At 42.3% G+C, this 14300-nt stretch overlaps 1 protein-coding gene across 3 annotated transcripts in view; it reads left to right on the top strand.

Annotated features, from left to right (window-relative positions):
- Window positions 1–2476: 2476 nt before the first annotated feature.
- The window catches only part of LOC134351576 (coiled-coil domain-containing protein 91-like), a 208120-nt gene continuing 196296 nt past the window's right edge, over window positions 2477–14300 (top strand). For 2 of the 3 annotated variants that reach the window (XM_063057915.1, XM_063057917.1), the window contains exon 1: window positions 2477–2559. The gene's annotated coding sequence lies outside the window, so the exon portion shown is untranslated. Of the gene's footprint in view, window positions 2560–13565; window positions 13651–14300 lie in introns of those variants that run through there. The other variant, XM_063057916.1, reaches the window with a different exon arrangement.

Here is a 14300-nt window from a genome sequence, read left to right as displayed (position 1 = left end):
CTATTCAAGGATTTAAAAAAACTGTCAGATTAAACATTCTTTCTGCAAGACTGCACAACCAATCATTAGTGAGCTGTGCCAACCATAAGACCTACATTGCCTTAGGATGAAGGTAAAGCTAATTTACTGCAGTACAAATATCACCTTAAGGCTATCTTTGGACAAACTGTTCTCTTAATGGTAGTTTTGAAATGTGATTTACTTCTAGTATGGACCTGATTCTTCTAGTACATTGTATATCTGTTGTAACCAGCCAAACCAGTGTACCATTGACAGCAGAATAAAAGATGAGTGAAATTCAACTTTGGTAATAGATTTAAACAAGGTGGTGAATCTGAGACCATAAGACAAAGGAGCAGAATTAGGCTATTTGATAATATATCAAATGCTGATTCTTTTTTCCCCTCCTGAGTCCCACACCCTGGCCTTCTCCCCGTAACCTTTAATGCCGTGTCCAATCAAGAACCTATCAATCTCCGCCTTAAATACACCCAGCGACCTGACCTACACAGCTGCCTGCGGTAATAAATTCCACAAATTCAACACCCTCTAGTTTCTCTGCATCTCTGTTTGAAAGGATGCCCCTCTATCCTGAGGCTGTGCCCTCTTGTCCTAGACTCTCCCATCCTTTCCACATCTACTCTACCTAGGCCTTTCAATATTTGAAAGGTTTTAATGAGATTCCCCCCCATCATCCTTCTAAATTCCAGTGAGCCATCAAACGTTCCTCATGTGATAACCCCTTCATTCCCAGAATCATCTTTGTGAACCTTCTCTGAACCCTCTCCAATGCCAGCACATCTTTTCTTAGATGAGCTCAAAACTGTTCACAATTTATTCCCTATTCTAAAACTCACTGAATTTTCTTAGTCATTGACTATTGTGCAAAATAGTCTGCCGATTCACTGTTATCATGTCATACGACAGCAACAGTCAAATTTCATGCCCAATAATCCTGAATTGCTTATGCCACAAGCTTTCAGTTTTGAAAATTCATTCAGAAACCTGGAGATTCTCAAAAGCACAAAGATTCTGCAGATGTTGGAATTACTGAGCCACACACACAAAACGCTGGAGAAACTCAGCAATTCAGGAAGCATCTATGGAGGTGAATAAACAGTTAACATTTCAGGCTGACAACTCTTATCAGGACTTTCATCAGGCAGAAGCCAAAAAGGGCAGATAACAGAGGGGAGCAGTGTGCAGGGTTTCATTGAATTCTCATGAAAAAGAAGATTTAAACTTCTTCAGGATAGGTATACCTCGAAGAGACTTTGCGGTGGAGCTCTGCCTCCTGTATTTCCAATCCTGATGAAGGGCTCAGCCCAAAACGTCAACTGTTTATTCCCTCCAAAGATGTCTGACTTGCCGAGATCCTCCAGCATTTTGTATGTGTCGCCGGGGACTCTCCGATCGGTTTCTTGCTAGGAGCATCCCTCATAAGTTCTGTTGTTGATCTTAATTTTTTTCAGCTGTTTGTCAATATGCTTGCACATTTGATAAAACCAAGTGGTTCTTGTTGAGGTGTGAGGGTAGAAGGAAAAGAGTAATTAATATGTGCAATTTAAATTAAAATAAGCACTACAATGTAGTAGGTTAAAATTCCTCTGGTCATTTACACAGGGTCACTTTCCCTTTGGGTATCACAGTATCTTGACCTTGCCCAACCACAATTTCATGTTTGTTCCCACCCAGACAACACAAATAGTTTTCTTTTAAAAAATAAGTCCTGCAAATAACCAAAAGGGGTAGAAATGATGGATCCAAATTGGATTCATGCATTCTACGGGAAAAGTGATATGAATAGTTTAAATGATTCAAAAAATGAAAATCTGATCATTTGATCATGGAAATCGGAATACTGTACAGGACTTAGCCCTCGAGGCTGTTTCGCCGCTCATTGAGATCAATGTGGTTTCTTTTTTGTAAATTCCAAAGTCTGCTTGTTTTCGCTCTGTATCATTTCGTATCCTGGAATTTCACAGATTTAGCCATTTTATTTAACCCCTTCCTTTCCAGTCCTGATGAAGGCTGTTGGCCCGAAACATCGCAGGACTTCTTACAAAAATCAGTTGTATTGTCTGGTGGGAACAAACATGAAACTTAAGCTGGACAAGATCTCAAGATACCGCACAACCCGAAGGGAAAATGACTGTGTGCAAAGACCAGAGGAATTTTTAACACAAGTTATTCGGCAGATGTTGAGCAAATCCGAAGCAACACACACAACATTCGAAGTCAGGCAGCATCTACGGAAGTGAATAAACTGTTGACGTTTCGGGGCGAGAAATTTTGGCATACTGCATAACAAGTTATTTTGCATTTTAATTTAAAATGCAAGTATTAATAACTCTTTCCCCCCATAGGTGCTGTCTACAGCGGAGAGGCTCCGGGTGTCCGAAAGATGCCCGTTCTGCAGCCGGAGAGCCGGCGAACATATCGCCATGTGGAAGTCCGCGCAGCGCGGCTACGTGACAAACACTTCCGGGTGGGAGGGCGCGCGCTGCTGCCCAGGAACAGGTAGACCCAAGCGCCAGGTTGGCGGAGGCTGTTGAACAGGTGAGCAGTCGGTTAGCCTCCTAAGTACCGGCCCCTGCCACTGGCCCTGGCTCCAGCAACAGCAATAGGAGCGGGGTAATGGCGGAGATTCGGACCGCCCGGAGCCCTGTGTAGGATTGGGAGATAAAACTTCTGCCTTGGGATAAACGTAGGCCTGGGGGAGTTGTGGTTCGTTGACGGTATCTGGCGCTCTTCGCCGCCACCGAGATGCCCCATTGCTCGTCGAAAAATGCCTTTGATCAAAGTTGAACGGAGAGTAAATGTCGGTACCGCAGTTGTTGTGTTCTGGGAGATCTGCTGCAGTATTTTCAGCCTTATTTCCTTCTGTCTCCAATGCCGAGTATTAGAAATAACAATGCGGGTGAATGTTTAGTTTATACAGCTCGCTCTGTTTTCTGGAGGACTGATTAAAATGTAATCGAATCCTAGAAGCATGGGTTATAACAATTATTGGGCCACTCCAATAAGATATTATTCTGCACTACAGCATCTACAACCTCCAAAAGTACACCTGGTTGATCGTAGCTTCGAATTGCCAAGTTGTCTAGCAGGGTTGGAGATATGTAATGTATAGTTTTCACGGGAAAGAAGCTTGACAGGCTCATGACAACCTCTGTACAATGATGAAAAGTTCAATTGCTGGTGTTGGTTTAGGAAATTGTATTTATGGAAGCTAAGATATTTCTTGGACCAGGAACACTTTGCCACAGGGAATGGTGGAGGTCATTGCTTCTTCCAAAGAGAAGTTGGGATTTAGAGAAAGTAGTGGTTTCATTGCACATAAAAGTGGTTGGACATTAGTCAAAAACCTTACTTTGGTACACTAACATTCTACATGTTGAAGGAAATAAGATTGAGGCATATAAACTCAATTACTTATATCCACAATTATTTTTGGGATGTTTGCTGGTCACTCTGTAGGTCGAACCATATCTGATGAGTTTTAAAGCTTATTTTAATGCTGAGTACAAAATAACCTAGAGAGCCTAATGTGGCTATATGCTTCGGAGTCATTAATTAGAATCATAGAACTGTACAGCACAGAAATAGGTCTTTTTGCCCAGTTTGTCCATGCTTACAATGATGCTTGTCTATGCTAATCCTGCATTAGCCCTGTGTCCCTTTACTCTTTTTTTTATCCAGGTATCTACCCAAATTCCTTAAACACTGTATTCTGGTTCCACCAGCTCCTTTGAGAGTTCTGTGTGGAAAAACTAGCTTCTTGGATTTTTTTTAAAAACTTCTCTCTCACCTTAAACCCATGACCTCTCGTTTTAGACTCCTTCGCTTGGGGGGAAAAAGACTGTGACTACAACTATATGCCTCATAATTTTAAAAGCCTTCATGAGGTCATCCCTTTGAGGAAGAGAGTTCCAAACACTCTTGACTTTTTGAGAGAAAACATTTACCTTATCTCTGCCTTAAAAAGATGACTCCTTATTTTTAAACAGATAACTGGTTCTAACTCTCCTTCAGAAGGAAACATTCTTCCCATGTCCAATCAGTCAAGACTGCCCTGGATCTTCTATGTTTCAGCTACATTCTCTTCCTCTTCTAAATTCCTGTAGATACAAACCTAGTCTATCCAGTGTTTTTTAAAAATATATTTCAAAAATGAAACTTATCCATGAAGTATATAGAAGAAATACCAAGAAAGCTCTGCATGAATTTCTTTTTGCATTCCTGGTGTCATTTTGCCTACATTCAGTATTATAGGTCCTATTCATTTGTAAAGTTATCATATTCTGTATACAGAACATGATTGCACACATGGCCTTCTTGGCCAATTCAATCTTAGAATTTGAGAGGTATTCACACAAGACTCACCCTCTCAATGTCTTGTGTATTTGCATTTTGAATGTAATCCTTCGCCACAAAGCCTCTGCGTTAGCTGCAGCAAGCTTCAGTGCTTTCCTAGCATGCACTCCTGCAGCCTGGTCTGGGCCAAATGACAGCATTCCCTCACAGAATCTTCTTGTACTGGAAGACCAAGAAGCTTTAGGCAGACCAAAGAGCTTCTTTCACAGAGTTGTTGATCTGTCAGTAACATGATGTTTGCTTTGGTATTAATCTGACCTATTGGTCAGAAAGCTTCCTATTATTTAACTGCTTGGGATGAACCACAACAGATTCAATAAGTACGTTTAATGACAGAAAAATGTATACTATATTCATCCTGAGGTTCTTTTTCTTCGCAAACATCCACAAAAACAGGAGTGCCCCAAAGAATGAATGACAGTTAAATGTTAGTACATGAAAGCCCCCCCCCAGCTCCCCCCTCCCATGCACAAGCAGCAGCAAGGCAATGCCCCCACCCCATACCAGCAAAAAAGCATCAGCAACAGAGACCGTTGCATCTTTTTTCGGACATTTTTGCAAAGAATGGGAGCTGGATCTGAATGTTCTCAGGACCATCTGGGAGGCTGAAAGCACCATGATGAGATTTTTACTGAGGTGGTCATATCCAAAGTGCAAGCTTCAAAGAATAGATGGGTGACCACCAGGAGAAGTAAGGGAAGTAAGCAGTCAGTGCAGGGTTTCCCTGTAGCCATTTCCTTCAGCAACAAGTTTCCTCTTTTGGACACTGCTGTGGGGGTTGGGGTGGAGAATGACCTACGAAGAGACAGCAGCAGCCTCCAAGCCAGTAGCACTGTGGCTTGCTCTGATACTCAGCAGGAAAGGGTAAAGTCAGTCAGAGCTACAGTGAGAGGAGACTCAGTAGTTAGAAGGACAGACAGGAGATTCTCTGGCTGCAAAAGAGATACCAGGATGTTGTGTTGCCTCTCTGATACTAGGGTCCAGAAAGTCTCAGAGTGGCTGCAGAAATTTCTCAAGAGGGAGGGCAAGCAGCCGGAGGTTGTGGTGTATGTTGGTACCAGTGCCATGGGTAGAAAGTGGGAAGAGGTCCCGCACAGTGAGTATAGGGAATTAGGGAAGGGACTGAAGAAGAGGACCTCCAAGGTATTACTCCCTGTACCACGTGTCACTCATGGCAGGAATAGGATGATAATACAGATGAGAAAGTGGTGCAAGGGGCAGGGTTTCAAATTTAGGGATCATTGGGATCTCTTATGGGGAAGGTATGACCTGCACAAAAAGGACTGGTTACACCTGAAGCTGAGGGGAACCTATATTCTTGTGGGTAGGTTTGCTAGAACTGTTGAGGAAGGCTTAAACTAATTTGGCAGGGGAATGGGTACCAGAGTGATAGAGCTGAGGATGGGGTCATTTGGTGTACAAGTCAATGCATTGTGTAGAGGGACTGTGAGGAAGAACAGGCAGATGATCGGGCAAAATTGCAGACAGTGGGATGAGTTGAAGTGTAACATGGGGGCAAAATCAAAAAAGGTGACAAATACAGGACTGAAGGTGATATATTTAAATGCAAGCAATATATGGAATAAGGTAGATTAACTTGTAGCACAGTTAGAGATTGGCATGTATGATGTGGCAGCATCACTGAGTTGTGGCTGAAGGAAGATCATAGCTGGGAGCTTAACATTCAAGGAGACACATAGAATCAAAACATAGAACCCACAGAGGGGGTGGTTGGGGCTCTGTTGGTAAAAGATGAAATCTAATCCTTAAGAGAGACGTGACATGGGATCAGAACATGTAGAATTGTTGTGGGTAGAGCTAAAAGACTGCAAGGGCAAAAATTCTCCGATGGGAGTTTTTTCCAGACCTTTGAACAGTAGCAAAGATGTAGGCTACAAATTACAATAGGGTATAGAAAATGCGTATCAAAAGAGCAATGTTATGATAGTCATAGGGGATTTCATTGTGTAGGTAGATTGGGAAAATCAGGTTGATGCTGGAGCCCAAGAGGAGGAATTTGTAGAATGCCAACAAGATGGCGTTTTTAGTGTGGTTGAGCCCACTAGGGATTAGCTATTCTGGATTGGGTGTTGTTCAATGAACCGAAATTGATCAGAGTGCTTAACGTAAGGTAAAGAACCCCCTTATGGGACAGTGTTCATAGTGTGATAGAATTCACCACGCAGTTTGAGAGTGAAGTAAAGGGAATTACAGAGGTTTGAGAGAGAAGCTGGCCAAAGTTGATTGGAAGAGGACGCTAGCAGGGATGATGGCAGAGCAGCAATGGCTGGAGTTTCTGGGAGCAATTCAGAAGGCACAGGATATTTACATCCCAAAGTAGTAGTATTCTAAAGGCAGGATGACACAGCTGTGGCTGACAAGGGAATCAAAGCCAACATAAAACCCAAAGAGAGGACACATAATAGAGCAAAAATGTGTGGGAAGTGGGAGGATTGAGAAGCTTTTAAAAACCAACAGAAGGCAACGAAAAAAGTCATGAAGGGAAAAGATGGAAATCAAAGGTAAGCTAGGCAATAATATTAAAGAGGATGCCAAAAGTTTTCTAAGATGTATAAAGAGTAAAAAAGTGGCGATAGTAGATATGAGACCACTGAAAAATGATGCTGGAGTGGAGGTAATGGAGGACAAGGAAATGGCGGATGAACTGATCAAGTATTTTGCATCGGTCTTCTCTGTGGGAGACACTAATAGTATGCTGGAAGTTCAAGAGTGTTGTGGAGCAGAAGTGAATGAAGTTGCTATTACTAGAGAGAAGGTGCTTGGAAAATTGAAGGGTGTGAAGGTAGATAAATGACCTGGACCAAATGGTCTACACCCCAGGGTTGTAGGCCAAAGTCAGGATTGTTTCCTTAAGGGAAAATGTTGCCTGACAAATCTGTTGAAAATCTTTGAGGAAATAACAGCAAGATGGAAAAAGGAGAGTCAGTGGATGTTGTTTAATTTTCAGAAGGCCTTTGACAAAATGCCACACATGAGGCAGCTTAAGATAAATACCCATGGTACTACAGGAAAGGTATGAGCATGGATAGAAGATTGGCTGACTGGCAAGAGGCAAAGAGTGGGAATAAACCAGGCCTATTCTGGTTGGCTGCTGGTGACTAAGGGTGTTCAGCAGGGGTTGGTATTGGGAATTCTTTTAACATTATACAGTATATCAAAGATTTGGATGATGGAATTGATGGCTTTGTGGCCAAGTTCGCAGACTATACAAAGGCAGGTTGCAGAAGCAGGGAATCTGCAGAAGGGCTACGATGACTGGGAGAATGGACAAAGAAGTGGCAGATGCCTTGAAAAAATATTCAGTCCTCAACTGTTTGTTCCCATAAATGAGTTTTACAGCTAGAGATTTTGATCAATTTAACTGAGAATTTTTATGCGTGAATCACAAGCTCCTTTTTCCCAGTTGAGCTCAAAAAACAGGAAACATTGTAAAGCATGAAAAACTGGAAGTTCTAAAACTTAAATGTCAGCAGTTCAAAAGTATTCATCTCTGCTCACTACTTAGTTGAACCACCCCTTGCAGCTATTACAGCCAGCAGTCTTTTTGGATAAGTCTCTATTAGCTTTGCACCATTCGATGGAGCAAGACTTGCCCCTCTTTGCAAAATTGCTCAAGCTGTGCCAGGTTAGTTGGGAAGTGATGGTGAACAGCAATCTTAAGGTCTTGCCAGAGATGCTTGATCGGTTAAGGTCAGGGCTCTGAATCGGTGACCCAAGGACATCAATTTTCTTCATTTGAAGCCACTCCATGGTTGCTCTGGCAGTGTGCTTTGGGTCATAGTCCTGCTGAAAGATAAACTTCCTCCCTAGTTTAGGCTTACTGGCAGAGGCTAGCAGATTTTTATCCAGGATCTCTCTGTACTTAGCACCATTCATCTTCCCATCAATCCTGACCAGATTTCCAGACCTGCTTCTGAAGAGCATCCCCATAGCATGATGTTAGCTCCAGTGTACTTTACAATAGGGGAAAGATGTTACCTGTCTGATTGTGCAGTATTAGATTTATGTTACATGTACTGCTTAGAATTGAGGCCAAAAAGTTCCACTTTAGTCTCATCTGGTCAGAAGACCTTCTTCCACATCTTTGCAGTATCATCTAAGTGATGCTTTGCAAAGTCTTTATAAGCAGGGACATGTTTTTTTTAAGCGGTACCTGTGGCGTAAATCTAATATTGCTATCAGGTTAATTTGTAGCTTGAGTTGGTGGTAAAAGAAGGCAAGTGCAATTTTAGCGTTCATTTCAGGAGGACTAGAATATGCTGAGGTTTCATAAGGTATTGGTTAGACCACACTTGGAATATTATGAGCATTTTGGGCCCCTTACATAAGAAAATACGTGCTCGCATTGCAGAGGCTCCAGAGGAGGCTCACTAGAATGATTTCGTGGAATGAAAGGGTGGACGGCTGAGGAGGGGTTGATGCTTCGCTGGAGTTAAGAAGAGTAAGGGGGTGGGAATCTCATTGAAACCTATCGAATATTGAAAGGCCTATTAGTGGATATGGAGTGGATGTTTCATAGAAACATAGTAAACCTACAGCACAATACAGGCCCTTCAGCCCACAAAGCTGTGCCGAACATGTCTCTACCTTAGAACTACCTAGGCTTTACCCATAGCCCTCTATTTTTCTAAGCTCCATGTAGCCATCCAGAAGTCTCTTAAAAGACCTTATTGATTCCGCTTCCACCGCCACCACCGGCAGTCCATTCCACGCACTCCCCACTTGCTGCGTAAAAAAATTTACCCCTGACATCTTCTCTGTACCTACTTTCAAGCACCTTAAAATTATGTCCTCTCATGCTAGCCATTTCAGCCCTGGGGAAAAGTCTCTGATCAATGACTCTCATTATCTTGTACGCCTCTGTCAGGTCACCTCTCATCCTCCATCGCTCCAAGGAGAAAAGGCCGAGTTCACTCAACCTATTCTCATAAGGCATGCTCCCCAATCCAGGCAACATCCTTGTAAATCTCCTCTGCACCCTTTCTATGGTTTCCACGTCCTTCCTGTAGTGAGGCGGCCAGAACTGAGCACAGTACTCCAAGTGGGGTCTGGCCAGGATCCTATATAACTGCAACATTACCTCTCGGCTCCTAAATTCAATCCCACGATTGATGAAGGCCAGTGCACCGTACGCCTTCTTAACCACAGAGTCAACCTAAGCAGCAGCTTTGAGTGTCCTATGGACTCAGACCCCAAGATCCCTCTGATCCTCCACACTGCCAAGAGTCTTACCATTAATTCCTGTTTCCTGCAGTGGGACAGTCTAGGAGCAGAGGGCACAGCCTCAGAATAGAGGGACGTCCACTTAGAACAAAGATGAAGAATTTCTTTAGTCAGAGGGTGCTGAATCTGTGGAATTTATTGTCATGGATGGCTGTAGAGGCCAAGTCATTGAGAAAATTTAATGCAGAGTTTATTAGATTCTTGATTAGTCAATGTGTCAAAGGTTACAGGGAGAAAGCAGGAGAATGGGGTTGAGAGGGTTAGTTAATCAGCTATGACGGAATGGCAGAGAAGACTCAATGGGCCGAATGGCCTAATTCTCTATTGTGTTATGATCATAAATGCACAAACTGCAAAGACATGGGCAATCATCTCACAAGAAATTCAGCAGATGCTGGATTTCCAGTTTTGATAAAGAAACTCACTCTGAAACATCGACCATTTATTTCCCTCTTTAGGTTTTGCCTGACTTACTGAAATGCTCCAGCATGTCTGTTGGATGATCATTTTATCCACATTAAGGCACTCTTTAAGGATAGCATGCAATGGGAATGATAGTTCAACTATGCAGGGATAATCTAATGGGTTGGGCCTCTCTCACTGCTGGTCAAGTGAGGTCCTGGTGCTTGTTGGCTTGTTCTGGTAGTGAGACATTCTGTCAAATGCATATAAGTATTCATTGTGTCCGTCACCTGTAGCATCTGCAGGACATTGTGGGCAGCACAGTAGTGTACTAGTTAGAGCAATTGCTTTATTGCGCCAGTGATCATTGATCAGGGTTCAATTCCTGCCACCATCTTACGTTCTCCCTGTGTGGGTTTCCTCTGAGAGATCTGCTTTCCTCCTACATTCGAAAGATGTACAGTTAGGGTGTGTGAAGTGTGGTGACACTTGGGCTACCCCCAGCAGAGCTCTTGGATTGTGTTGATCATTGACCCATAACGACACATTTCACTGCATGTTTCAATGTACATGTGACAAAGCTGATCTGTAATCTTCTTTAACCCTTTACATTCCATTCTGACCATTGCCCAATGAGCTTGCAGTCAAAGGTATTTTTAGACCATGAGATAGAGGAGCAGAATTAGGCCATATGGCCATCAAATCTGCTCTGCCATTTCATCATGGTTGATCCTTTTTTCCTCTCAGCCCCAATCTCCTGCCTTCTCTTCGTATCCCTTTATGCCCCGACCAACCAAGAATCTACCAACCTCTGCTTCTGCTCTAAATATATGTAAAGACTTGGCTTCCTCAGCCTCCAGTGGCAAGGAATTCCACAGATTCATCACTCTCTGGCTAAAGAAATTTCTCATCATCTCCACTCTGAAAAGGATGCCCCTCTATTCTGAGGCTGTGCCCTCTGGTCTAAGACTCCCACCACAGGAAAGATCCTCTCCACATCCACTCTATCAAGGCCTTTTAGCATTCGATAGGTTTCAGTGAGATTCTGGTGAATACAGGCCCAGAGCCATTACACACTCTTCATATGACAAGCCGTTCAATCCCTTGAACCCCCTCCAGTTTCAGCACATCCTTTCTAAGATGAGGGGCCCAAAACTACTCACAATACTTCGTGAAGGCACCTATAAAGCCTCAGCATTACATCCTTGCCTTTATATTCTCGTCCTCTTGAAATAAATGCTAATAGCGCATTTGCCTTCCTCACCACGGAGTCAACGTGCAAATGAACCTTTAGGGAATCCTGCACAGGGACTCCCTGGTCCCTTTGCACCTCAGATTTTTGAATTTTTTTCTCCATTTAGAAAATAGTCTACCCTTTTATTTCTTCTACCAAAGCACATGACCATACACTTCCTGACACTGTATTCCATTTGACACTTCTTTGCCCATTCTCCTAATCTAAGTCCTTCTGTAGATTTTCTACTTCCTCAAAACTACCTGGCCCTCCACCTATCTTCGTATCGTCTGCAAACAAGGCCATGAATTATGTCATCCAAGACATTCACATATAATGTAAAAAGAAGTGGTCCCAATACAGACCACTGTGGAACACCACTAGTAATGGTAGCCAACCGGAAAAGATTCTCTTTATTTCCATTCTTTGCTTCCTGCCAATCAGCGAATGCTTTATCCATGCTGGTATCCTTCCTGTAATACCATTGGCTTTTAACTTGTTAAGCAGCCTTGTGTGTCACACCTTGTCAAAGGCCTTCTGAAAATCTAAATACACAACACCCTGCTGACTATTTATTCAAAGAATTTCAACAGATTTGTCAGGCAAGATTTTCCCTTAAGGAAACCATGCTGATTTTGGTCTATTTTGCCATGTGCTTTCAAGTACCCCGAAACCACATCCTTAACCGTCAACTCCCGACATCTTCCCAATCGCGGAGGTCAGACTAACTGGTCTATAATTTCCTTTCTTTTGCCTCTCTTCCCTTCTTAAAGAGTGGAGTGACTTTTCCAATATTCAAGTCTTCCGGAACCATTCCAGAATCTAATTCTTGAAACATCATCTCTAATGCCTCCACAATCTATTTAGCCTCCTCTTTAAGAACCCTGGGGTATACACCATCTGGTCTAGGTGACCTACCTACTTTCAGAGCTTTCAGTATCCCAAGAACCTTTTCTCTAGCAATGGCAACTTCACATACTTATGACCTTTGACACTCTGGAACTTGCACCATTCTGCTTCCACAGTGAAGACTGATGCAAAATACTTATCAGTTCATCTGCTATTTCCTTGTCCCCCATTACTATCTCTCCAGCATTATTTTCTGGTGGTCCAGTATCCACTCTCACCTCTCTTTTACACTTTATGTACCTGAAGAAACCTTTGATATCCTCTTTAATATTACTGTCTAGTTTACTTTCATATTCCATCTTTACCTTAATGACTTTTTTAGTTGCCTTCTGTTGGCTTTTAAAAGCTTCCTAATCGTCTTACTTTCCATTAATTTTTGCTCTGTTGTATGCCCTCTCTTTGGCTTTTATGTTGGCTTTGACTTTTCTTGTTAGCCATGGTTGTGTCATCTTGCCTTTGGAATACTTCTTCTGTTTTGTGCTGTAATTATCCTCTGCCTACCGAATTGCTTCCAGAAATTTCAGCCATTGTGCTCTGCCATCATCCCTGCCAGTGTTCTTTTCCAGTCAGTTTTGGCCAACTCCTCTCATGCCTCTGTAATTCCCTTTACTCCGCTGTAATACTGACTTTATCTTCTCCTTCTCAAATTCCATGGTGAATTACGAGTACTTGCCTCTAAAGATTCTTTTACCTTAAGCTCTCTAATCAATTCTGGTTCATTGCATAACACCCAAATTCAGAATAGCTGATCCCTTAGTGGGCTCAATCATAAGCTGTTATAAAAAGCCAGCTTGTAGGCATTCTAGAAAATCCCCTTCTGGGGAAAATCAGATAGGCGCCAGATCCCAAATCTACCTGCATGTTGAAATCCTCCATGACTATTGTGACATTGCCCTTTTGGCATGCATTTTCTACCTTTAGTTGTCATTTGTAGACCACATCCTTACTACACTTTTTGGGGTCTGTAGTCTGACTTCAGAAGACTGATCTCCTCTTCCCTTCCAGTCCTGATGAAGGGTCTTGGCCTGAATCGTCGACTGTTTACTCTTTTTCCATAGATACTGCCTGGCCTGCTGAGTTCTTCCAGCATTTTGTGTGTGTTTCTCTGAGGGACAGGTAGTGTGGCATTAACCAACAGAATGGAACTTAACGCAGTAACGAGGCTAGGCCCGTCTTTCACAACTCTGAGCTAAGGCAGAACCTTTGCATGTAGTGACATTTGTTGATTGTGCATTTCAGTTCTGTACGCAGCACGATGAACCCACACACAAATATGGTTGCTAGGGCAAGGGCAACTAAGGCATTTCTCCCTGCTGTCTGGAATATTGTGTTTTGCAACCTGTTGGAAACATTCATTTTAATTGGCAGATGAAATGGAAGATGGCTTGAGTAATTATTATGATGGAGGAATGGCGTATGGGCCACACCTTTGCCAATTACAGAAACTGAAAGCATCTTGCACCTGAGGACCACGTTTATGAAGAGTGAGTGCTCTTTCTGTAGTCTGCTATCTGTTTCAGCCGATTCTTGTTACGCACCTTTACCGCCATGATTTTTCATTGGTAATCTGCCCATTCTGTTATCATTTTAATAACCTTTGAATGCTTTCAACATCTTTTCACATTCATTAATAGGAAGATGAATATTCAGTGCAGTGCAGGTGACCCAGGTGTTACGAGAGGCAGGGATGTTGTGTCCTAAAAACATGTACAATGATCTTCTGTAACACAAGACTGCATTAACTGCAATTGTCAATAAATGAGTTTAAATAAAATTAATTTTATGCTAATTTATTTACTTCTTTCAGAATCAGGTTTATTATCACCGGAATGTGTTGTAAAATTTGTTATCTTAGCAGCAGCAGTTCAATGCAATACATATTATAGAAGAAAAAACAAAGTAATAGTAATAAATAAATAAATAATTCAATTACAGTATATATATTGAATAGATTAAAAATCATACAAAAAACAGGAATAATATATATTAAAAGTAGTGTCCAAGGGTTCAATATCCATTTAGGAATTGGGTGGCAGAGGGGAAGAAGCTGTTCCTGAATTGCTGAATGTGTGCCTTCAGGCTTCTGTACCTCCTACCTCAGATAGTAACAGTGAGAAAAGAGCATGCCCTGGGT

The sequence above is a fragment of the Mobula hypostoma genome, chromosome 9, assembly GCF_963921235.1.
Source record: "Mobula hypostoma chromosome 9, sMobHyp1.1, whole genome shotgun sequence".
In the NCBI taxonomy this organism is placed as follows: Eukaryota; Metazoa; Chordata; class Chondrichthyes; order Myliobatiformes; family Myliobatidae; genus Mobula; species Mobula hypostoma.
Note: the sequence above shows the minus strand (reverse complement) of the source record. Positions and strands in the feature narration are given on the sequence as shown.